A 27,051-nucleotide genomic window follows, 5' to 3' on the forward strand; every position below is an offset into this window, starting at 1 on the left:
TTTCTTTCTTTCTTTTCTTTCTTTTCTTTCTTTCTTTCTCTCTTTCTTTCTTCTTTCTTCTTTCCTCCTTTCAAGATTTTATTTATTTATTTGACAGAGAGCAAGAGCATGAACAGGAGGAGTGGCAGAGAGAGGAAGAGGAAAAAGCAGGCTCCATGCCAAGCAAGGAGTCTGATACCAGGCTCAATCCAAGGACCCTGAGATCATGACCAAAGGCAGTGGCTTAACCAACCGAGCTACCCAGGTGCCCTCAAGGTGCTTTTCAAACTGCTGCTTCTATGCTATATCTCAGAGGGGTTGTTTAATGTGCTGGTTCTCTTAGGGCAGGGACTCAGGTTCCTATCACTCTCTAGGTCTTTCAGAACTAAGCCTACTGATTTATAAAATTCCCATTGTTAAGCCCCAGTGACCGTAAAATCTCATAAAGTTAAGCTCCTCTGATTTTCAAAACCAAATATTTTGGGGACCCATCTTCCAAATGCAAGTCCCCCATATCTAGGGTACTTGGTGTGGTATCTGCTGCTGTCCCTCCTCTGTGCTGGTGTTGTACTTCCCATTTGTGCTTATCCTCTCAGGTTAGTTTGGTTCTCAGCTGAACTCCACCATTCCCACTGTTTTGGCCTCCTCTCTACAATTAACTGTATAATCTGTTTTGTCAGTTTTTGGGTTTGTTTTCCAGGTTAGCTGCACTAATGTAGCTGTTATCTAGGTGTATCCATGTGACAAAGTGAGGTTAGGATCCTCCTAATGTAATCTTCCTAGATGCCCCTAAAGTCTTCTCTATATGCATCTAATGTCTGCCCTGCTTCCCATGACCACTGCCACCACTAAGGTCCAGGATCTCTCACATCATGTTTAGATTTTAGCAATATGCTTCTAACTGGTTTCCCAAAAATGCCTTCTACTCCCCAAATTGTTCTGATTCTGTTATCAGAAGAATCATTTTGCCATATTGTCTATAGGGAAAATTCCAAATATCCAGGTGTGGCAGGAAAACACTTGAGATATTCATTAGCAAGGGTTACTCCACCCATTTTTCTCCTCCACATTCCAAAAAGCCTAGTTTTTGGGGTCTCTTCTTCCTTAGTAGGGAAATTTGTACTAACTGGTGCCACTAAGGCATTTCCTTAAAATCTGAGTTCTCTGAAGACTTTGAGGGTTGCTAGAGGAGACAAAGAGTAATTGTCTTGGATTTAGAAAAGAGCTTCAAGGTTACTGAGGTAGGGAATAGAGTGTGCCTTCCATGGTAATGGCCCCATAGGAGAGAAGACTTCAAAAGCAATGGCTTTAGGGTGTATCCTGGAGGTGAGACCATGTTCACAGTCTTAGTAAAGATTCCTATAAGCTACTGTGTCCAAAACATCAGGGGGTCACAGGACTTCAAGGGGCTGTTATTATGGACTCAGTAGATAAGAATGGTCAGCATCTTCAGGCTGGAATAGATAATAGAGATCAGATACCTTTCTTCTAGGATCCGGATAAGCTTCCCAGATTCTGGTGTGCTCCTGGAATGGGAAACAGCAGAATAGTGACTGAAATGGACTTTCCTATGAGCTTAGTAAAGGTATACGCAGAATGGGATCTAATTTAGAACAAGATTCAACCCTCTATTCTGCATTCAAGGCTCTGAAATCCATATGCCTTCATTCATTCACTCAACAAAAACATACTTTGTGTTTCATATGCTGCCTGAGAACACAAAAGCAAAATAGAATACTTTCTGTCCTTAAGTCTTAATAGTGGGAGAAATAAGCAAATTCCCTATGCTTTTCTCTTCTTTAAGGAAGCCTACCCGTGACTCCCCTGACCTTGGTAGAATTGTCTTATACACATTTTTAATAGCATACGTTAACTGTGTTAAGTGCTCCCAAGGAACGGTACTTTTACATTTATTTGAGCGATTATTTAATTAATTATGTCAACCCCAACAGACTGTAAGTTCTATGAGGGCAAAGCCATGTCAGTTTTTGAGCAATAAATGTTTGGAAGAGATGATGTCTGTGAGGATTACTTCCTTTTACCACATTAATAATTCTGCACTGCTCCTCACACTTTTGGCCACAGTCTCATAGACCTTTTTGATATCTTGAGAACATGCCAATGCATTTTTGCCTCTAGTCTATTCTTTTCCCATTCTCTCCAGACTGAAGGCCACCATCACTCCTCAGGCACAGGTTAGATAGGGTCTTACATTTTCACTTATCTCTCTATAATTATCCTATCTCTCAAACTGGTCAGTAAGCATCTCAGCTGACAGGACTGTATATTACACTACCCCAAAGTAAGGCACATTTAATTGTTGCTCAACCAGAGACCCTCTGCTTCCCATATCTCAAGGAGCAGGAAGAGAGTGTATTCTCTGTGAGAGGCATCTCTGAGGGCTATTCAGTGTACAGACTGCAAGGCTATATGATGACATGGCAACCCTAATTAATCCACAGTGGAATGAACCTGGTCCAAAGCCAGGCAACTGAAATTAAGAACTTGAACACCTTTGTGATGTTTATTGCCCTAAAACTAATAGTAATTAACTCATTTCAACAAATGTTTCTTGAGTTCCTACTATGCCAGGAACTCTTCTAGGTAATTGGGATATATCCATGAATAAAACAGAGATCCCTTCACCTCTGGGGCTTACAGTTTAGTGGGAGAAACATAATAAGGCACAAACACCACAAAAACAAAAATTAGAAGATAGAAATTTCTATAGGAAAAAAAAAAGAAGAGCAAAGGATGAGTGTTTGATAAAAGTCAACTTCTTGCCTGCAAGTCTAGTCTAGTTCTTGTCATTCCAAAAAGTCAGGTCAGGATCTTAGTCACTTGTCATTTAAAAGCCTTAGAAAAGACCTAAAGCAATTCAGAAGTTCGCCTGGAATTAGTTGTTGACCGCTAATAGGACAATCAGACAGGAAAATGTTTAATGACGACATTAAGAAACTGCAGCTGTGGTATAATATCCACTTTTTTTAAAAAAAGATTTTATTTATTTATTCATGAGAGACATACAGAAAGAGAGAGAGGCAGAGACACAGGCAGAGGGAGAAGCAGGCTCCATGCAGGGAGCCTGACGCAGGACTCGATCCTGGGTCCCAGGATCAGGCCCTGGGCTGAAGGCGGTGCTAAACCACTGAGCCACCTGGGCTGCCCTAATATCCACTTTGTAACCAAGTTAATTAACCTTAATATGACTTTTTATTTTAATGGTAATAGCAGAAAGTTTTTGAGAGCCAACTCTAGACTAGGCACTGGGTTTCGCCTTTCTTACATTATCACTGTTTTGTTCACAACCGTGTATGAGCGTGTGATTACTTTCATGTTACAGATAGGGAAGCATATAGACTGAGACTTTATGTAAGTTGCCTAAGGTAACACAAATGATAAATGGTGGGGTTATGATGTAGAGGTAGCAGCCTAACTCTAAAGCCATACCGTCAACCACCTGCCCTACAGCCTGTGCTGATAAGAGATTGAATAGTCAGCCAGAGGAAGTTTTAAATACTGAAAGAATCTACACATGTGAAGTGATGAGTAACTAAGGAAATTCCATGGATGAATGCAACTAAAATATAGAGCTATAGTTTCCATCAGGCAGTCAAGGACACAGGCGAAAAGAAATGCTCAAAAGCAAAGGCATTCACAATACCAAAACCAGAGCCATAAAACAAATCCAAGACTCTGCATTCAGTTGTTTCACAGCATGGATTGAATGTCTCTTGTTCAGATACACCCAGAAGGCCTGGCACCAATCAGTAGGAATGCTTGTTAATCTTAGCATATAATTGTTCCTAGCTACTTTTCTTAATTTATTTTAATTCCTTAAACTTTAATCCTGTGTTTGTGGTTCATTCAAAACACCCTTCAGAATTTCTCAAGATACTCGCTTTCCTTCATCTAAATACAGTCCATGTTCTCTCTTTTATTGGGTTGTCTCATTTTCCAGTATGTTTCATTCTCCAAGTGATCTTTTTCATATGAGAGGATTAATCTTATTCCACTGCTGTTTCCGTTGGACAGTCTGGGCTGCCCTTCAGTTGCTGATTACCTGTTAGAGGTCATCTGAAGGTTGTATGGAACACCTAATTGGCCAGTCTCTGAGCAGTGCTCTGATGGGATCTCTAGAAGAATTCACACTCAGTTCCAGAAAACACATATTTTTAACTTATCAAGAGCATTCCCCAGTACTTTTCTTCATCCAAAGACAGCTCCTGCCACATATCTGAATCAGGACTCTTTGACTGATATCACATGAGTGTGTGTTAGCTGAGGCCGAAAGTGACTCTGTCATTTTCTTTACAGTTCAATTCAAAGTTTCAGAAGAATCTTCCTTAGTTAACTCCATTCACTTAGAATCTCTTCATCTAGCTTGACTGCTTAGCTCTCGTGTATGCTTTGAGTATCTCCTGGGTGATACATCTCTTGAGGACTAAAATTGTGTCTCCTGAACCTTTCCTATCTCCAGCTTTCTCAAAACACTTCTGTATTAAATGTTCAATGGGAACTTGTGGAGCTGAAGTGAATGGAGCTGATCTTTTAAGTTGCAAGGGACAACCTGGCATCTGGATGATTTTGTGTAGCTCTGCTCTAGATGGACATCTCAAGACCCTGTTAGTTTCAGAGCTCTACAGTCTCCACTTCTCCCATGTATCTAGAGCATAGAGAACATTGGTAGCCTCGGAGCTACCAATGTTCAATGTTCAAAAGGCAACTTTAGCAGTAACTGTGCAGATAACCAGATATTTTCTTTTATTCCTAAGTAGGAGCAATTGATAGTTTGGCCTCACATTAAAAATACAGATTTTAATGAGGTTCCTTGCTAGGTTTTGTTCATCATTTTTTGTGCCAAATGAAAACTTTCCAAGAATGTTCATTTAGAATCTAGAAAGATTTATTAAGTATGTATGTTTTAGTGTCAGAAAAATTAAATTCCAAAGAAAAACCATTCATTATGTAATGTAGAAAAAGAACAACTCCAAAGACAAAAGTCAACTGTATTTGAACGAATTATCCATTCATGTTGGGCTCTGTCTCCCTACTCTTCATTAAGAATTTATCAATTTCTTAGAAGGAAAACCTACTATACAGTGACGCTATATCAATATTTAATGTAATAGTGCCTGGAGCACTGGATTGACTTTCTTATTGTGAAAATGGGAAAGGAAATTAAGACTCAGCCCTATTGTCTAATGGCAAGACACTCAGATAAATTACAATTTTGTTGTTGTTCTTTACATCCTAGGAGTGATAATGATCAGATTCTTTGTGTTCATTGATATGTTCTTGCTAGTTTCATTTTGTCAGACTTAACTGCAACGTTTAATGTTATCGATCAGTCTGGAAAGTGCTAGGATGTCCTAACATTCCATTGGTTATATGGCTTAGCTCTAGCTTGTCAAAAAAAAAAGTGGCTTGTTGGTCTTCCCCACTGGGTTCCTGAAATATCCACTATTTTCTCTATATTCTTGGAGGGTAGCCCCTCATACCTTACTAACCTAGCTTATTAGCAAAATTACCAATAGATTTTTGCTTTTATTTTTACATTTAATATATTCAGTAAAAGTATAATATATTCCTGACACCTGGCAATCCTCTTGATATTTCTGTGCTGCTTTCCTATCTACCTTTCAGTGTAAGATATAGTGATTCTGCTGCTGTCCAGGTATGGACTCTATAACATCAAGTTCACACAAAATCAGGGCATTCTATAAGACAGAAAAAGGACAGACACACCCAATATGTATAGAGGTATATAGTTTGGGCCAAGGCCATATTGCATTGTTTGAGGTGATCAAGCAGGAGAAGTGGGGTCCCAGCAGTATAACATGAGACAGCTGTTCTCATCGGGGAATCAGACCTGAACTGTCCTCATTTAACCACTGAGTCTGGTTACAAATGATTCTAGATCAACTCCGTGATATAAAAATTTCCAAGATTTTCTCCTTCAAAAGCAGCCTTTAATGTGTCTTCTAAGATCATTTTCTCCAATGTTCACCACTGCATTTTCTCATTAGCAGGTTTGTACTAAGTGAGTGAGACTTCTCCATGGATCTGAATGTTGTCAGAACATATAAAATTAAGTGCCTGGAAAAATGCCTTGGTGAAAAACCAATTAGACCATTAAATGCATTTGGAGAATCCATCTAATAGTAGATCCATCTAATAATAGATTTTAAGTTATATTAAAGCCAAAATATAGCTCTTATTCTTATAGCTTTCAACCCTGGCATTCCATCTTGCTTTAAGACCACTCTATTCTGTATTATGTAGTGCCGTTGCCATCCAAATGAACCAGGGCCAAGAAATTATCTCTTTATAGCAGGACAGCTCACCACAAAATGCATACATGATACATCCTCATCCCTCATCTGTAGATGACTCTCTTAGTCAGATTTCTGTGGTAAGTGGGTTTGAAGTCAGTTGACCAGCTGCAGAATGAAGAACACTTATTACTCATCCCTATGGAACTAAACTTCTGGTGATGCATTGTTTATCCAAGCAGTGCATCACTTCAACTGCATAATAATTATCTGTATATATGTATATAGTTATAGTTATAGATAAATAACTGGTTATATAAATGTAGATATAATGTGAGTGATCCTTGAAGTGTGGGTACCAATATTCTCAGGAGATAAATTTCTGGAACAATATGATCAGGAGGTAGCACTGAGAAGTAAAACATTTTTCTTAAGTGTAGGAAATATCCATTTGTCCTTCCTTTGATAGCATCATTATCTTTGAGGTTTTCTCGGTTCCTGTAATTTGGGTGGAACAGCCTCAAATGACCCAGGGCTGGCCACCCTGATCATCACATCTCTGGTTTTGGTTTACAGATGGGCTCATGATCCTGTCAGGGACAATGAATCTCAGTTCTCAGATGCTAGAGGAGCAATTGGGAGAAAAACCCTCTAACTGCTGGTGGCCATCTTGATGTCAGGAGTGGAGAGATGGCAGAAGAATGAAGCCAACACAAAGGATGGTAGAGAGAACCAGTCCTCTGAGGGCATAGAATATACAGTTAAGTGAACCTATAAATGATATCTTTTGCCTAATGTAGTTTAAATTGAAATTCTGTCATTTGAAATTGAAGTAGAACTGAATAATACATGGGTTTACTAATCAGGTGGGTCAAGGAAGTGCTGCACACACAGTGTGTTAGTATTTCAGCAAGGAATCTGACAGTGTTTCTCAGGAAATCCTTGTGGATAACATGTGAAATGTGGGATGGATGCAAGTACAGTCAGGTGACTTCATCAATAATTGAAGAGTCATGTCCAAGAATGCTAATTCCATGTCAACCTGAAGGAAATTTTATAGTGGTGTGCCTCGGGGTCCTTCCCTGGCCCTGTCCTTTTTGACATATTTATCAAAGGTCTGGATGAGCACACTGATGGCCTTCCTATCAAATTCTACAGATGACAAGATGATTGGAGCACTAGATAGAATGTTGGATAACAGAGACAAGTCTCTAAAACTCTTCATAAGCTAGAGCATCGAAATGGAATTTTAAAAAGAACAAATGTAGAATCTTTGAATTAGATCCAAAAATTAATTATACAAATAACTGGGTAACACTGGAAGCTTAGTTAAGTGTAATTTCAAAATGGATCAACAGTGCGATACAGCTAAATAAATAAATAAATAAATAAATAAATAAATAAATAAATCTATGTTAGATTGCCTAAGTAGGACACAACAGTGATGGAAGTCGATGTATATGGAACAAACCATGATTAGACTGGTAGGGCAGAGGCATATAGAGCCAAAGGAACTGAAGTTTTGCAAACATTTCTACCTGAATATCTAATGATCTGCCCCAATGGGCCGAATCAGATAAGCAAAAAGGATGCAAATTACCTAAGGGAATGTTCAGAGCCCTTTTGCTGCTCCCACTTGTTATTTCAATATTCTGTCTCCCTCTTCCCCAGTAGGAAGGGTTGTTTTTTTTTTTTTTTCTCTGAGAGATAAGTTTTTTTCCTCTGAGAGATAAGAGAGTTACTATCTCTGAGAGAGATAGTTGCCTAATAGAGTAGGCAAGAAGGATGGGGGGAGGAAGAGACAGGAGGGCCAATGGGCACATGATGAGGAGGAGTTTGGGGAAATTTAATCATAGTAGTTTTTTTCCAGAGCACTTTTAAAGTGTAAGAGATTAGAGGGAAAAGAAGGAAAGGGACCTAACTTGGATTAGAGGAAGCACTCAAGTACATGTAAAATCAAAATGCACCTTGACCATAATTACTCAGCTTTTGGTAGGAGTCCCTGGCTTTGTAAGTATTTATTAGGACCTTTTTTTTAAAAAGATTTTATTTATTTCTTCACGAGAGACAAGAGAGAGAGAGGCAGAGACACAGGCAGAGGGAGAAGCAGGCTCCATGCAAGGAGCCTGATGCGGGACTTGATCCTGACACCCCAGGATCACGCCCTGAGCCGAAGGCAGACCTCAACTGCTGAGCCACTCAGGTGTCCCTATTAGGACTTTTCATGTATTTCCTTCTCGGCCTGATTCTGCTTCCTCCCCATTCCCTACCACAGGTATACAAAAGGTTTATGGGAAACCCTACCACATTCTTAATCAAGAATATATGATAGTGGATTTCATGCCACAATGCAACTGGGTCTAGAAGTAGACAAGACTAATTTCTTCGAATGCAACTAATCATCCTATTACTGGAGGTTTTGGCGGGTACAATCAGACAATAAGTTAAAATAATGAAAAAAATCTGGAAGGGTGAAGACAAAATTGCCCTTGTTTGTAGATTACATAATAGTTTACATTAAAGCACAGAGATAGATGGCTGGGTGGCTCAGCGGTTGGGCATCTGCATTTGACTCAGGGTGTGATCCCTAAGTCCCCGGATCAGATTGAGTCCCACATCGGGCTCCCCACAGGGAACCTGCTTCTCCCTCTGCCTACATCTCTGCCTCTCTTGAATGGATGAATAAAAATCTTAAAAAAAATAAAGTACAAGAGAAGTTACAAACTATGAAAATTAATAAGGGAGTTCAAGGTTAGCAAGGTTGAGAAATACAAATATCATTAAACAAAGACAAACAGCGGTCCTTTATACCAGCAATAACTAATTAGAAAATGTGATGGAAAATAAAACATTATTTACAATAACTCAAACGCTAAAAATTATGAGTTGGCCTAATGATGGTCCTTATAGAGGAAAATTTAAATTTAAAAGAAGAGGGAAGGACCCCGCTGGAGCCACCTCTGTCAGCAACATGTTCAAGGTAATTCGGCTGTCTCTGGGGCCAGCCAGCCTGAGTCTGCTCACCTTTAAAGTCTATGCATCACTTAAAAGGGACTCACCTCACAAAACTGTGAAGGTTAATGAGCTTTCACTCTACTCCATTCCTGAGAGTCAATCTAAATATGTGGAGGAGCCAACGACCCAGCTTGAAGAAAGCATTTCACATCTCTGACATTATTGCAAGCCATATACAAGCTGGTGTCAGGAAATGTACTCACAAACGAAGCCCAAGATGCAGAGCTTAGTTCAATGGGAGCTAGACAGCTATGAATATCTCCAAAATGCACCTCCTGGATTTTTTCCAAGACTTGGTGTTATTGGTTTTGCTGGCATTGTTGGACTTCTTTTGGCTAGAGGGTCAAAAAGAAAGAAAGAAGCTGGTGCATCCACCTGGGCTCATGGGACTAGCTGCCTCTCTTTATTATCCACAACAAGCCATTGTATTTGTCCAGCCAGGAAATGTGAAGAATTCACCTGGAAATAAGTAGAATGCTCCATGCTCTGCCCATTTTAATCAGTTATAGGTAAACATTGGAAACTCCATGCATTTTCTACCGAAGAATAGCAGAGAAGTCAGTTCTGAATGTAGTAAATTGGCTTTCTTCTTCAGGAAAAACTATTCTAGGCTTCTTTGTTATCTTGTGTGATGCCATACTACAAGTGGACTAATTGGAAATCCTTTCACCTAGAGAAATAATGTCCAGCATTAGAATTACTCGTTCCCATGTTGCTATTTATGTACATAATTAAAATTCCAAATTAAAAAAAAAAGAGGGAAGATTTGAATAAATGAAAGTCACACATATAAATGATGTGATACCTTTATAATTTAAAGATGTAGATTTCCATAAATTGATCTAAAAATTCCATGTAATTACAATAAAAATTTCAGTGGAATATTTTGGGAAAACTGGGTAAAACTGCTTCTTAAATTAATGTAGAACAATAAAGGACCATAAACAATTAAGACAATTTTTAAAAAAGAAGAGCAAATAAGGAGCTTGACCTAAGCAGATACTAAGAAATACTACAGACATTAGGAAAAACTATCACAGTTAAAGCAATATACTACTGGTAAAAGAACAAGTGAAAAATTAATAATAAAGTTATGAAGCAGACCCTGAATGAGAACCTTTGGGACCTTAGGTAGAAAAGGATGTCTTAAAAGTAACCCTCAAAGTACAATCCCTAAAAAGAATTAAGGATGGAGTTTGGCTATATCAAAACAATTCAAAGTTCCTATTGAACAAGGGACCCTATATACAATATTAAAAAGTGACTCACATACTGGAAGATCTTTTTAACATCTATGACAGACAAACCATTAGTTTCTAGACTATATAAAGAACTCTCAACAATTTACAAGGAAAAGACAGAAACCCGATAGAAAAATGGGTAAAAAATATGAATAGGCAATTCACTGAAAATCTAATCATTAAAAAAAAAAATTTGAGGAGATGTTTAATTTCACTTATAATACAAAATGTTAATTAAGACTATCAGGAGATATCATCTGATATTATTCATACTGGCAAAATTTAAGCACTGAATATATCACCTGCCAGCAAAAATATGGGGCAATAGGAACCTTCTTACAGACCAGGTGGGAGCGTAATCTGGTGTGATCATTTTGGATTGCAATTTGGCAGGATTTAGTGATACTAAGTTTGCATATCCCCCGTGATTCAGGAACTCCACTCTTGGTATAACGGTGTACAGGAGACATTCAGAGAGGTCACTGCATGATTGTTTTTAGTGGTGGGGGTTGGAGGCAACATGTGTGCCCCTCACTAGGGGAAGAGTATGATAGAGTACTTGTCTAAGATGGAATAATATGCAGTGAACAAAAGAAAATCAATTCAATCTTCATATAATAGCACAACTGGATCTCACAATGGTATATACATTCAATGGAGACTCTTCAGCCTTTAAAAAGAAGAAAAACCTGCAATATGTGACAACACGGATGAATTGTGAAGATGCCATACTAAGTCAAATAAGCCGGTTATAGGCAGACAAATGCTGCATGATTCCACTTTTATGAGATATCTAAAATAGATTCATAGAATCAAATTGTAGAATGGTGGTTGCAGAGACTGGAAAAAGAGAAAAATGGGTAGTTTTTAATCAACAGGCATAAAGTTTTAGTTAAGCAAGATGAGTAAGCTCAAGAGATCTGGTGTACAACACTGTACCTATAGTTGACAAAAATGTACTATACACTTAATTTGTTAAGAAGGTAAATCTCATATAAATGTTCTTACCATGGTAAAATAAAATAAACATACTGCTACAGGAAATAAATGAGGTTTATAGCAAAATAAGAAATGTGTAAATGCCTAGAAACAATTTCACACATGCCAAGCAATATTTTTACAACTACACATGTAGACACATAAACAAAGGTATAGAAGGTGGATTGGAAGCATCCATATTGCAAACAAAAGAATGGGGATCTATGAAAGGATGGGAAATGGGATCAGGGATAAGGATGAAGGAGAAGAATAAATTAAAAGGAGGGTCTTGCACCAATTTTAAATACTAAGAGTAAGGAAACATAATTAATTCTGTATAGGCAAAGACCCCAAAAAAAGGAAAGTGGGGGGAAAAAGATGACTTAAAGGATACTAATTTAGGATCTCCTTCTCCATAAAACGTTTAAATGAGGTTTCATTATCCAGATTTCAGGCAATAACTGTTTTTAAATGATCTATGGAGGAAGTAGCCTTTTGCTCCTGAGGTCCTAAGGTTCAAACTGTCTACACATCAAAAGAAATCAACTTAATTTATAAATTATGCATTCTCTCTTCCTTTCATATGTCTATCCGTCTAGTTATATCCTAAAGCATAATCATTTATATGGTGCCATAGTATATAAAGCATTTTCATGTGAACTATACCATTTTTTGAGCTATACCATTCAATTTTCACAAAAATATGTAAAGGTATTATTAAAGGTGAGTTAGGTATTATTTATTATTATTAATTATTATTATTAATTATTATTATTATTGGTTTCTCCTTTTGTAGATTGTAAGTGCTCATTTTTTGCCCAGGTCACATTAGCGGCAAGGGCCAGAACCGGGGATTGAATCCATATTGCATGACATAAAAATCTCATGATCTTTCCACTGAATCCATTTTCCAGAGATGAATGTGCCCAATACACGATTTTCCTTAATTATGAACATCTCTCAACTATAGCTCAGAATTTTTTATCCAAAATCTGGCAATTAACAGCTGCAGGACCCCAGACTCAAACTGTTTCTGTGCCTTGAACGGCAAAAGGCCAACACTGAAATAATGTCAGACCAAAGGTCTCTACAAAATGAGCTTCTTAAAAATACAGAAGCAAATGTTTAAAAATTTACTAGCAGCTCTGAGTACTTTTGAGGGCCCACTGAGCCCTCCAGAGGCTCCTGTAGTCTCCAGAACTGGACTTGGGTTTGCAAGGAAGTACTGCAGGCAGTAGAGCCAGGCTCACCAACAGTCACCTCCAGATCTATCTGATAAAGGCCCCCTAACTCTCTGCTCCAAGAGATAGAAATCAGGGATGATGCTTCCCTTGTGTTGTGGTGAGCACATTTAATGGACAAGCAGGAGTCTAGACAGAATGTGTGCTAGTTCCTCTATATTTACAACATCCCTGACAGGGTCAATGAAACTCCCTAAATAAGTATTAATTCCTTAAACAGTGTTGGAAGGTCTGTAACCAAACTAAGAAACTGTGGTTCTCTACCCTAGCTAGGCAATAGAACCACCTGAGGAATTTACAAAAACACTGATGCTTTTACCCAGTAGACCAGTTAAATCAGAATCTCCTGCGAGTAGAACCCGTGTATCAGAATGTTGTTTAAAATCTCCCTAGATGGTGATGAATATGCTGTGTAATTAGATAGTGGTGGTGGTTGCTGTGCAACTTTGTGAATAAGAACCACTAACTTGGACCCATTAGCAGGGTAATTTTTATGTGTGCCAATTATACCTAAATTAAAAACAAAAAAACTTTCTCGGTTACTCTAATGTATAGCCTGTGCTGAGAACCACTATGAGATTGGATGGTACTTTCCAACCTGGGCTGCACCTTGGAGTCTATGGGGGAGCTTTAAAAAAAACGATACTGAAGCCTAGTCATAACCACCATAGATTCTGATGTTACTGGTCTGGGCATCTGGAGTTTAAAAACCTCCCCAGGTGACAATAATGTGCAACCAGCTTGAGACCCCTGGTCCTGAATAGTGGCCTGCCACCTGGACTCCCCAGAGGAGCACCTGGGAGCTTGTTAGAAATGTGGGTTCTTAGTCCTACCCTAGACCTACTCAATCAGAAACTCTGGGATTGGTTCCAGCAATCTATGTTGTAACAAGCCCTCCGGGTGATTCTGATGCTGGCTACAGTTTGAGAACCACTGTTCTAGCCTTCAAGGAAATGGCATTCCTACCCCATTACCCTTAAACCTCCCTAATGCATAAATATTGTGTTCCAGAGACAGAAAACTTTTGGATATCTGGTCAACCTGGAAAGTGACCCAATTGGAACCAATTAGTGAGGAGGAAACTGGGTAAGATGCTGGGTTATAATGTTTCTCTTATATAAAAGAGTGTTACTTTTGAGGATCCAATGGAGCTGGACAGGGATCCCAGCTTTGTGGGGGAGGGAGGATGGGAAGGGATGGGCCTAAGGAGCTTGCTGCCCACTGGGGGAAGAGCACTAACCTGAAGCCTTGAGGCTGGTGGTGGAACAGGCAGGTCTTCTGGAGGCAGAGATCATGGAGGTTTCAATCAAGGTGGCAGCTTAATTCGTGGCCACAGCAGCAACCACTTCTGAGATGGAGGCGGTGGTGGCAACAGAGGAGCATCGGACAAGGAGGTAGAAGGGGCGGCTTTAGCAAAAGCCAAGACCGAGGCCCTCCAGAGCATGTAGTTCTATTAGGAGAGTTCTCACATCCCTGTGAAGATGGCAAAGCTTGTGAATGTGCTACAGGTGAAACTAAGGTGCCTTATTCCAATGCTGCTACTTACTTAGAGAACAAAGAACAAATTAGTAAAGTGGGTGAACTATTTGGACAGCTTGGAAGTTTTTATTTTTCTGTTAAATTGTCAGAAAATATGAAGGCATTTTCCTTTAAAAACCTGCAGAAGTTTCATATAGACCCTTAGAAACTGCTACCACTGCAGAGGTTTTTACCTTGACCTCCAGGTGAGAAGGGACCTCCAAGAGGTGGTGACAGGAGGAGGAGGTGGCCAAGGTGGTGGTTTTAGAGGCGACAAGAGAAGGTGGAAGTGAAGGCTTCAGAGGAGGAATGGTGGGGTGGTTGCAGGGGCAGAGGACATTAAGTGTCACAGTTGACAGAGAAACTTCCTGCATGATCTACTTCTATGGATCAGAGGCTTCTTTCTTGAGCAAGTCTTGAAGAACTCGTCATTTTACGACAGTGGAACAAAATGTCAATGCCATGCAAAAGAGAGTACAACATAGGCAATTTTGCTCTAAGAGTATGAACAAGTGTTTTAATGTTTCCTACAATGCTTGGAGCTCTGTGGGTGCTTAATAAATGGACACTTTTCATTTGAAGCATTAGAAAGAGAATGTTAATTTCAGTTCTCATACCACATCCTTGAAATTAGAATTATAAAATATTACCTCCATGGTCTATTATTCATGAATTTTGAAACTCAAAGTACATTGTGTAACCTCAAAACCTTTCTTCATCTTGGCCTTTTTAAGCCAGTGGTTCTCGGGGCACCTGGGTGGTGCAGCCTGTTAAGTGTCTGACTCAAAAAAAAAAAACCCCACCTAACTCTTGGTTTTATCTTGGGGTCATGAGATTAAGCCCCCAGTCACCTCCGCCCTGGCAGAGTGGGCTTAAGACTCTCTCCCTCTTCCTCTGCCCTTCCCCCACCCCCACTAAAATAAGTAAATAAATCTTTAAGCCAGTGATTTTCTTTTTTCTTGGTTTTGATCAATAAACGATTCTCCTTTCCACCTTCTGCAGCCATTTGCAAACGTTGTTGGAATAGCATTGACATTTTAGAAAATACATTGCTTAGAATTTTGTTTTCTAAGTTTGAATGAAAAACCTAGATTTAAATCAGTATTAAAGATTTTGAGACGATTTTTTTTCTACCTGCCAGCCCACAGATGTAAAATATCTTACTGCATCATTAATTATAGACTCTTAATGAAGCAGATTTCCCTAGATTTTCAGCATTTGTGGCAACATCGCTTAACAATATTGATCTAAAATCAGTCTTTGAAGAAATGGCTACGTTATTCGTCCTATGTTAGGTCACCTTGATATAATAAGGTTGCTAATAATTTATCCCCCTAACACTAATTACTCCCAAATTACAAATAGAAGACTCAGAACCTATGGTTAAGCCCAGTTTATTTGAGAGCATTACAGTTATCTCACACACCTCTCCAGGCTCATTAACACAGGGATGACACAGCAGTATTTCTGGGGCCTGAATTTTGACCACCCTTTCATTTGAATAGAGAGAGAACTTGCAAAACCAAGACTTAAGAGTGCCTTACATTTGGCTTCCAAGGCCTGTCAACATCAGAATGTAGTTTTGTGTACCTCGGTCTCCCTCTTACCCTCTCCCAACTAAGAGAACTTCGACTCATCCTGCCAGACATACGCCTCAGCCCATAAGCCCTATCCCATTCCCAGTGGGGCCTCACCCTGGTACACCATCACCATGGTGACTTTCAGACATCCCTCAAGAGGCCTGAGCAGGTGAGTCGGTGCATGGAGCTCATTATCCCACAGAGCCAGAGAAGAGAGTAATGCAGAGAAGACCAGTTGGAAATCATGGAAGATACATAAAAGATAGTTATTAGAACCATTTAGGGTAATTCTTTAGAGGATAGACAATTAAGTAAAATCAGAAACGAATGAGGTTGAAAATAATTGGAAGTAAGGTCAGTAAATTGAATGGAAAATTCTCTAGTGAAGAATGAATCTTGAAACATCAGATAGTGATTTCTATAAAATTATTGGGGGTTACTTTTTAAAAATCATATGTGAAAAAATTCTCAGTGAGTTGATAGACTCTGCCTTGGAGACCCCGGGAAGTCCTTTTAAATGTGTCTTTCATTTTTTTTTTTTTTTAATTTTTATTTATTTATGATAGTCACAGAGAGAGAGAGAGAGAGGCAGAGACACAGGCAGAGGGAGAAGCAGGCTCCATGCACCGGGAGCCCGATGTGGGATTCGATCCCGGGTCTCCAGGATCACGCCCTGAGCCAAAGGCAGGCGCCAAACCGCTGCACCACCCAGGGATCCCCTCCCTAAGTCTTGAAAATCTACTTCTACTCATTCTCCGTGGAGTTCATTGTTCAAATAGTATTGGTAATGTTTTTTCAAAGTTCTGATCACACGTAGTGACTGATCCATTATCTTTCACTCATAACATATCAATAATCCCCCAAAGTAGATAATTATATCATTATATGCAACATGATCTCTGAATATAAGAGGTGTGGTTAGAAGGGGGCACAGGCGAGATGACAGCAAAAGGTCTGCTCGGAGATGAACGCTTTTAAAAAAATTGCCTATTTCTTCATAAACATTACCACCTGAAGATAATCAGAAAATATACCTGATAGCATGTACTTTGCTTAGTTTTTCTTCTGGTACTTGAATTACTCCTTCTGTGATAATTTTTAAAAATCACATTGGAAAAAAATTTTCATTATATAACCAATCTAAACACAATGTATTGTATATTAGCATTAAAGTGAAATTACATTTAGTTTTATACTCATGATAGCCTAAATAAAAGAGATTAATAAAATAATCGTTAACGTATATTCTTTCTAGAGCCTCAGTAGAAATACGAAAAAGCTAGTTTTAAGACAGTTAATAAAATACTTTTCTCTCTAAAAATTATGGAGGATTATATAAAAGTGTGAAATGGAAATCTTTTAAATTATAAGAGATGAGGATGTAGATTAACTAACTCTCAAGTAGCATAAGAAGAGAATTTCTTTGTATTTCTACTGTGAAAAGAACTATTGCCTCAAGGCTCAAAAAATAAGAGACCTCGTGATGTTAATGATTCCCAAAGTGATTGAATAAAACCATCTTTCTTGAGCTTTCACAGATAGTGCAATGTGTAGGGAAGATCTAAGTGTGAGTGTAAACACTGGTGGGTTTTCTGAAACTACTTTTTTTTTATTTTATTTTTTTATTTATTTTTATTTTTATTTTTTTTTTATTTTTATTTATTTATGATAGTCACAGAGAGAGAGAGAGAGGCAGAGACACAGGCAGAGGGAGAAGCAGGCTCCATGCACCGGGAGCCTGACGTGGGATTCGATCCCGGGTCTCCAGGATCGCGCCCTGGGCCAAAGGCAGGCGCTAAACCACTGCGCCACCCAGGGATCCCTGAAACTACTTTTTTTTTAAATTAATAAACTATACTTTTTGGAGAGCAGTTATAGGTTCACAGGAAAACTGAGCAGAAAGTACGGAGTTCCAGTGCACATCCTGCGCCCTGCCCCATGCCATATGGCCTCCCTGCTATTGACAGCCTCCAACAGCTTAGAACATTTGTTACAATTGATAGAATTACACCCACACATGCTTATCACCTACAGTCCACAGGTGACATCAGGGTTCACTCTCGGTGATGTACATTCTATGGATTTGAATGCGTGTATGACATGGATCCATTGTAGTGCCACACAGAGTAGTTTCACTGCCTTCAAAATCCTCTGTTCTTGGCCCATTCGTTCCTCCCTCCTCTCTAAGCCCTGGAACTACTGACCTTTTTACGGTCTCCGTAGTCTTGTTGCCTTTCCCACGATGCCAGTCACAGAGTTGGAATCATATAGTGTGGGTAGCCTTTTCAGATTGGCAGCTTTCATTTAGTAATAGACTTTCGGGATCCATTCTTGTCTTTTCTGTGGCTTGGTAGTTTATTGCTTTTTTTATTCTGAATAATTAACATTCAATTGTCTGGATGTACCATAGTTTATTTATCCGTTCACCTACTGATGGGTGTCATGAATACTTCCAGCTTAGGATAAACCTGACAAAAGCTGCTGTAAACATCCACGGGCATATTTTTGTGTGAACATAAATTTTCAGTTCATTTGGGTAAATACCAAGGAGAATAATTGTGGGATTATATGGTAAAGTATGTTTAGTTTTGTAAGAAACTACCAAATTGCCTTCCAAAGTGACTACCCGTTTTGCATTCCTGCCAGCAATGAGTGAGATTTCCTATTGCTCCACATCCTTGTCAACGTTTGGTGCTGTCAGTGTTCCAGATTTTGGCCATTCTGGTAAGTGTGTAGTGGTATGTCATTATTTCATTTTGAATTGTCCCTGATCTCAGTGGGAAAGCTTGGAGTTTCTCACCATTAAATATGATGAGAGCTGTAGGGTTTTCAGAAGATATTCCTTACCAAGTTGAGGGAGTTCCCCTACTGTTCCTAGTTTGCTGAGAGTTTTTATCATGTGTATTAGATTTTGTCGAATTTTTTTTCTGCATCTGTTAGTATGATCATGTGATCTCTCTTCATTAGTCTGTTGGTGTAATAGATTACCTCAGTTGATTTTTGAATGTTGAGCCAAACTTACCTACCTGATATGCTAACCCCACTTGATCATGGTCTGTAATTCTTTTTATACATTGTTGAATTTGATTTGCTTATATTTTGTTGAAGATTTTTATAGTTATGTTCATGATATTGGTCTGTAGTTTTCTTGTAATAGTTTTGTCTAATTTTGGTATGAAGGTAATGCTGGCCTCATAGAATAAGTTAGGAAGTATTCTGTTTTTATCTTTTGGAAGAAATTATAGAGAACTAGTATAATTTCTTCCTTAAATATGTGGTACAATTTACCAGCAAATCCATCTAGTCCTGGTGCTTTCTGTTTTGGAAAGTTAATTATTGATTCAATGTCTTTAATAGATATAGGTCTTTTTCAATGGTCTATTTCTGCTCATGTGGGTTTTGGTAGAGTGTGTCTTTCGAAGAATAGGGTCTTTTCATCTAGGTTATCAAATCTGTGGCCATAGAGTTGTTCACAATATTTCTTCATTATCCTTGTAGTGTCCATGGGATCTATAGTGATGTCCCCTCTTTCATTTCTAGTATTTGTTATTTGTGTCTTCTCTCTTTTCTTCTTAGTTATAGTGGTTGGAGGCTTATAAATTTTGATGATCTTTTCATAGAACCAGATTTGGGTTTTGTGGATTTTCTCTATTAATTTTCAGTTTTCAAAAAAAATAATCATAATAATAATTTTCAGCTTTCAGTTTCATTGATTTCTGCTCTAAGTTTTTTTTCTTTTGCTTACTTTGGATTTAATTTGCTCTGTGCTCTAGTTTTCTAGTTTCTAAGATGGAAACTTAGATTGCAAGTTTCAAATCTTTCTTATTCTCTAATACATGTATTCAAGGCTAAATTTCCCCCATAGTGCCACTTTCATTGTATCCCACAAATTTTGATAACTTGTATTTCATTTCTATTTAGTTAAAAATATTTTAAAATTTATCTCAAGATTTCCTTTTTGTGTATATGTCATTTAGATGCATGTTTAATCTGCAAATCCTTTGAATTTTCCTATTATCTTTCTGTTATTAGTTTCTAGTTTAATCCCATTGTGGTCCGAGAGCAGACATTATGTGATTCCTCTCCTTCTAAAATTGTTAAGATGTAGTATGTGGCCCAGAGTGTGGTTTATCTTAGTGGATATTCCATGTGGACTTGCAAAAAAATGTGAAATCATCTGTTGTTAGATAAAGTAGTCTATAGATGTCAATTATATCCAGCTTATTCATGGTGCGATTGACTTCAACCTCTCCTTACTGATTTTCTGCCTGCTGGATCTGTCCATTTCTATCAGAGTGATGTTAAAGTTTCCAACTAAAATAGTGAATTAATCTGTTTCTCCTTATGGTTCTTTTGGTTTTACCTCGTGTATTTTGATGCTCTATTGTTAGGTGCATTCCCACTAAGAATTTCTATGTCTTCTTAGGGGTATTAATGCTGGTGTCATTATTGCACCCATCTTTATCCCTAATAATTTCCCCTGCTTGCAATCTGTCCTGTCTATATGTGTCTTTATATTTAAAGTGGGTTTTCTGTAAACAACATATAGTAGTGTTGTGTTTTTTATTCATTCTGGAATTCTTTGCGTTTTAGTTAATGTATTTAGGCCACTAATGTTCAAAGTGATTCTTGATAATGGTTGAATTAATCTCCACCATGTTTGTTACTGTTTTCTACTTGTTGCCTTTGTTCTGTGTTCCTATTTTTGCTTTCCACAACCTTTCTGCCTTCTATGGTTTTTTTTTTTTTCCTTCTATGGTTTTAATGAACATTTTATATGATTCTATTTTCTTTCCTTTCTTAGCATATCAATTATACATTTCTAAAAACTGTTTTAGGGATGCCTGGGTGGCTCAGTGGATGAGCATCTGCCTTTGGTTCAGGGCGTGATCACGAGGTTCCAGGATTGAGCAGGCAAGGAGCCTGCTTCTCCCCCTGCCTATGTCTCTGCCTCTCTTTCTCTATGTCTCTCATGAATAAATAAATAAATAAATAAAAATAAAAACTTTTTTAGTGGTTACCATAGAATTCACAATATATATTTGCAACTAATCCAGATATACTTTCAAACAAAACTATACTGCTATTCCTGAGCAGTGTGAGTGCCCTATAATAACAAAAGATTCCTAATATTTCCCTCTTCTCTCATTTTACTGCTGTCACTCACTTCATTTATATGTAAACAGACATGACACATATGTAATTATGATACATATATCCCAAAACACTGTTGCTATTATTTTGAATAAACTGTTATCGATTAGATCAATTAAGAAAGATAAAAATGGAAGTTTTTCTTTCACTTTCACTTATTCTTTCTCCAATACTCTTCCTTTCTTTAAGTAGATCCAAGTTTCCAAACTACATCATTTTTCTTCTCTCTGAAAAGCTTCTTGAATGTTTCTTGCAGGACTGGTCTCCTCGCAAAAAAATTCTTTAATTTTTGTTTGCCTAAGGAAGTTTTTATTTCTCCTTTTATTTTGAAGGATACTTTTTGCAGGGTGTTGGGTGTTGTTGTTGTTTTTCCTCTCAACACTTAATATTTTACTTCACAGTCTTGTTATTTGCACAGTTTTTTGAAAAGCTGGATATAATTATTATCTTTGTTCTATAGCTAACATGTTTTTTCCCCCTCTTTCTTTCAAGATTTTTCTTTACCTTTGACTTTCTGAAATTTGAGTATTATATCTGTAAGTGTAAGGGGGTTTTGTATTTATCCTTCTTGATATCTCTGGGTTTCCTGGATCTGTGGTTTGGTGCCTGACATTAACCTGGGGAGAAATTCTTAGTTATTAATGCTCCTTTTTCTTTTACTCTTTCTTCTCCCTCTGATAGTCCCATTATGCATATCTTATACCTTTTTTAGTTGTCCTATACTCTCCAGGTATTGTTTTATTTTTTTTCAGGCTTTCCTATCTTTCTCAGTTATAAAAAGTTTCTACTGTCACATCCTCAAGCTCAGATTCTTCCCTCAGCCATGTTCAGTCTACTAATGAGCCTAATGTTTTCCGTTTCTGACACATTGTTTTTTATCTCTAACATTTAAAAATTCTTAGAATTTCCATCTCTTTGCCTACATGATCTGTTTTTGCATGTTGTCTACTTTCATTAAAGCCTTTAGCATATTATTCATAGTTAAAAAAAATTGCTTCCTGATAATTTCAGCATTCTTGCCATATCTTACTCTAGTTCTTTTTTTAAATTTTAAGTTTAATTTATTTATTCATAAGAGACACAGAGAGAGGCAGACACATAGTCAGAGGGAGAAACAGGCTCCCTGCAAGAAATGTGATGCAGGACTTGATCCCAGGACCCTGGAATCATGACCTGAGCCAGAGGCAAACACTCAACCACTGAGTCACCCAGGTGCCCCTCTTACTCCAGTTAATGCTTGTTCAGTCTCTTCAGACTTGGTTTTTTTGTCTTTTTTTTTTTTTTTTAAGATTTTATTTATTTATTCATGAGAGACACACACACAGAGAAAGAGAGAGAGAGGCAGGGACACGGGCAAAGAGGGAAAAGCAGGCCCCATGAAGGAAGCTCGATGTGGGAATCGATCCTGGGATTCCAGGATCATGCCCTGGGCCAAAAGCAGGCGCTAAACCTGCTACCCAGGGATCCCGGCTTTTTTTTTCTTTTAGAATGACTAGATAATAGGACGCCTGGGTGGCTCAGCGGTTGAGCACCTGCCCCTGGCTTAGGGCGTGATCCGTGGTCTCAGGATCCAGTCCCACATCAGGCTCCCTGCCTGGTGCCTGCTTCTCCCTCTGCCTACGTCTCTGCCTTTCTCTCTCTCTCTGTCTTTCATGAATAAATAAGTAAAATCTTTAATAATAATAAAAAAAGAATGCATAATTTTTTGCTGTTGAATGATGGACCTGAGGTGCTGGGAAAGGAACTGCAGTAAATAGGTCTTTAATAATATAATGCAAGGCATGGGGGAGGGGAAGCATTTTATAATCTTTTGATCAGGTCTTATCCTTTGGTGAGCCTGTTTCTCTGGATTGTGTACTTCACCAGTGTTTCTCTCTCTCTCTCTCTCTCTCTCTTCCCCTCCTTCAGTGGGACAGAATAGCCAAATGGGGCTGCAGTTAAACATTTCCCTTCTCCCAGATAGGTTAGGGTCTGATAACACCCTACCTAGCAGGTTAGGGTCTAGTAAAATTGTTTCTCTTGAGGGTAGGCTGTATTAAGAATAACAGAATGCTTTGTTGTATTTCAAAATGATTACCTTTCCCCTTCCCCTGCTAGAAGCACAAGGGGCTTTTCTTTGCTATTCACATCCAGGACCTGGTAAAATTCAAGACACAAAACAGAAGTGTCGTTCCACCTCTGCTTGGGTCTCCTGGAGTTTAACTCTTAGACTGGTGCACCCTGAGCTCCGGCAATTCGTGAGTTACAGCGTAGGTTTTCCTACCCTGGGCCTGGTTCTGCTTGAGGTTTCTGCTCATGAGTTTCTGTTCCAATAAGCTGGGATTCCCTGTACCTTCCTATATGTCTTTGCAATTTTGAGGCCAGTGGTTTGCCTTACGATCTCACTTCTGTCACAAATAGGAAAGAAGAAAGAAGTGATGGGTCCCAAGCAAATCTCAAACCGAGCAAGGTAAATTCCAGGGTGCTCAGGACCAAGAATAATCCCCTTTGGCTACATGCCCCACCTTCTAGGTCCACTGAAAGCCCCCAGTCTTGCCCCTGGGCCTGTGGTGGGAGTGGCAGCCATGTGATATCTGAATTGCCTTCTGAGTCAGTCTTCCCCTACCTGAAGAATAGTGCACATTCACAGCCGAAGAGCTCTATGGTCAAATCATGTAGACTCCAAAAAACCTGATAGCCTGCCTTCATTCTGTTCCAGTTTCTCTGTCCCCTTTTGTTCAAACTGGCAGTGTCTCTGCTGGTATATTCCCATTTCTGTCCTGGCTTCTGCTGAGATGTCCAATTAAGTACATGAGTTGCACCTACAATCTCTTTTATCAAATGGTTGTTCAGCCACACTCTCAGTGTTTCCTCCAAGCAACCGTTTTCATTTTTTGCCTCTTGGATAGGCTGAGAAATTTCCATATCATCAAGTTCTGTTTTTTTTTTTTTTTTAAGATTTTATCTATTTATTCATGAGAGACACAGAGAGGGAGAGACAAAGACACAGGCAGAAGGAGAAGCAGGCTCCATGCAGGGAGCCCTCCGTGGGACTCGATCCGGGGTCTCCAGGATCACACCCTGGGCTGAAGGCGGCGCTAAACCACTGAGCCACCCAGGCTGCCCAAGTTCTGGTTGTTTTTGCTTACTAATTATCTCTTCAATTCATTTCTTTCCTCTCTCACTTTACTATAAGCAGTCAGGAACAAACAAGCCATGGCTTCAAAACTTTGCTTAGAAATCTTCAAAGCTAAATATCCAATTCCTGTGCTCACAATTTCTACCTTCCACAAAACACTAGAACACAATTCAGCCAAGTTATTTGCTACTCTATAACAAGAATCACCTTTCTTCCAGTTTCCAATAACCTGGTCCTCATTTCTGTCTGAGATCTCACCAGAATGAATGGCCTTTAACATCCATATTTCTACTGACATCCTGTTTCAGAAAAGAAATCTAGGCTTTTTCTAGTGTGCAACTCAACTTCCCCAGTCTCTGTCTATTACCCAGTTTCAAAGCCATGTCCACATTTTTAGGTTTTTCTTATAGCAGCATCCCTTTTCCCAGTACCCAAATGTGTCTTAATCAGCTCAGGCTGCCATAACGAAACAGCATAGACTGAGTGATTTAAAGAACAGAAACTGGCTGGCTCAGTGCGTAGAGCACGCAACTCTTGATCCCAGGGTTGTGAGTTTAAGCCCCATGTTGGGTGCAGCGCTTACTTTAAAAAATTAAGAAAGAACAGACACTTATTGTCTCACAGTTCTGGAGGCTGGGAAGTCCAAGATCAAAGTGCCAGCCTATTTGCTGTCTGGTGAGAACTCCCTTCCTGACTTTTAGACAGCTGTCTTTTCATTGTGCTCTTACTTGGCAAGGAGAGAGAGAGAAAGGGGAGGAAGGGAGTGGAAAAGAGGACAAAGGAGGGGGAAGGGAGAGGGAGAGGGGAAGGAAATAGGGAGAGGAAAGAGAGACCACATATGCAACGAGTGCCAGCCCAAGCACTGTGTTATTTCTGGTGTGTCTTTTTTTTTTTTTTTTTGGTGTGTCTTTTTATAAGGACGCTGATCCTCTAGGATCAGGACCCCACTCTTATGACCTCATTTAACCTTAATTACCTTCATGTAGGTCTTATCTTTAAATGCAGTCACACTGGAGCCTGACTTCAACATACAGCTTCAACAAATGAATGGGCTGGGGAGAGCACAAAACTCAGTCTATCATCAGGAAGGTTTTTTTTTTTTTTTTTAACAAATCCTGATTCCCAGGCTATACCACAGAGCAATTAAATCAGATTCTCTAGGGAGGAAAAGTAGACACTAATCATTTTTAGAACTTTTCAGATGATTCCACTCTGTAGCCAGGGTTAAGAGGCTCCGCCATATTGTGTCATTGGGTGAACTCATTCATCCTGGTAGATTTAATAACCATCTAGAGCAGTGGCTGCATATTAGAATTACCCGGGGACTGTTGTGCATTCTTTTTAAATCACTGCTTGTACCCTTCATTGCCAGAGCTTCGCTTAGCCTGAGATAGAGTATGGGCATGGGTCTTTTTCAAAGCTCTTCATGTGATTCTAATGTGTAACCAGGGTTGACAACCACTTACCCACAGACTGTTGACTTCCCAATGATATATCTCCAGCCCAGATCTTTCTCCCAAACTTCAGCCTGTATGTCCAATTTCTACTGAACTGTACCATTAAATGTAATATGAGCATGTAACTCATTTAGTAAATCCTCTTTGCTCCAAGTTCCCTATGAAACCACTCACTTTTGGTTCATCTCTGGCTACCTCCATTTCTGTGGATATAAGAAATAATTGTTCATCATGTCCCATTAATTCATCCTCCTAATGAATTCAAAAGTTTGTCTACTTCTCTTCATCCCCATGCCATTATTCATTCATTTCAAAATTATTGCAACAGCTTCCTAACCAGTCATCTACCTATAGACTTGCTCACTGAAGCTTGTGTAATCTTGAAAAAGAAAAAAAAAAAAAAAAAAAAACTAAATTTGATCACTCACTCATCCCCTTGCCTAAAACCCTTTAATAACACTTCCTTGTCTTAAAGATAAAATCCAAAGCTCCCACCTGTAAATCTCTTCCTGATCTTGTCCTGTCTGTCTTTACCCCTCCCCACTTCCCATTTATCATCTTTCCTCTATCCTAGGAAGTGGGAGGATGTCTCCCTAAGGGAAACATTAGAATTTCTGGGATAGGATAGTGTGTATTTTGGAAAGCCCGTAACTTTCTGACATCTATTCCCTCATCCCTCTCAGTACCGCTGTGTAGAAATCACTGCTCTAAGCCATAACTCCTTAGAGACAGAAATCCTGTAATTCATCAGAACATCATGCTTATCACATTACTTGGTACAATCAGCAAGATATTGTGAATGAATTATAAATATAAATAAATGAATAAATGAATGGCTGATTGAATGAATGTATCTGTTGTCTTTGTGGAATCCAGATGACCAAGTATATTAGAAATCTATTTGAAATAGGAGCAAGTAGGCCCTCAAAGAGAACCTGAGGAATTATCTAAGAAGTAAAATGAATTACTGTTAGTGCATGAATTTTCTGATGTAATTTGCCTGCTAAGAGTTCTAATTTGCTTCCTTTCTGAAAATTGCCCATATAAGGTTAAAATGTGGGTAAGTAGCAGTCATGTTTTTTAAAGGAAAAAAAAAACTTTTTATTTTTAAATAATTAGACTCACAGGAAACGACACTATTAATATACAGAGTCCCTTTTACCCAGTTTCCCCCAACAGGGACGTCTTAGCTAGCTGAAGGACAATATCAAAACCAGAACACTGACCTGAGTGCAGTACTATTCAAGACTGTAGACTTTGTTCAATTTTCAACGTTTTTTTTTTTTTTTTAAGATTTTATTAATTTATTCATGAGAGACACACACAGAGAGAAAGAGACAGAGACACAGGCAGAGGGAGAAGCAAGCTCCCTGCGGTAGCCCGGTGTGGGACTCAATCCCGGACCCCGGAGTCACCCCCTGAGTTGAAGGCAAGTGCTTAACTGCTCAGCCACATGGGCGTACCTATTTTCACCAGTTTTTATATGTACTTATTT

The 27,051-nt window shown here is 38.8% G+C and overlaps 2 pseudogenes; both read left to right on the plus strand.

Annotated features, from left to right (window-relative positions):
* Positions 1-9,225: 9,225 nt before the first annotated feature.
* Positions 9,226-9,793, plus strand: LOC140609788 (MICOS complex subunit MIC26 pseudogene; annotated as a pseudogene).
* Positions 9,794-13,820: 4,027 nt separating this feature from the next.
* LOC140610944 (H/ACA ribonucleoprotein complex subunit 1-like) lies at positions 13,821-14,590 on the plus strand (annotated as a pseudogene).
* The last annotated feature ends 12,461 nt before the right edge of the window (positions 14,591-27,051 follow it).

Source organism: Canis lupus, chromosome 2 (assembly GCF_048164855.1).
Source record: "Canis lupus baileyi chromosome 2, mCanLup2.hap1, whole genome shotgun sequence".
In the NCBI taxonomy this organism is placed as follows: domain Eukaryota; kingdom Metazoa; phylum Chordata; class Mammalia; order Carnivora; family Canidae; genus Canis; species Canis lupus.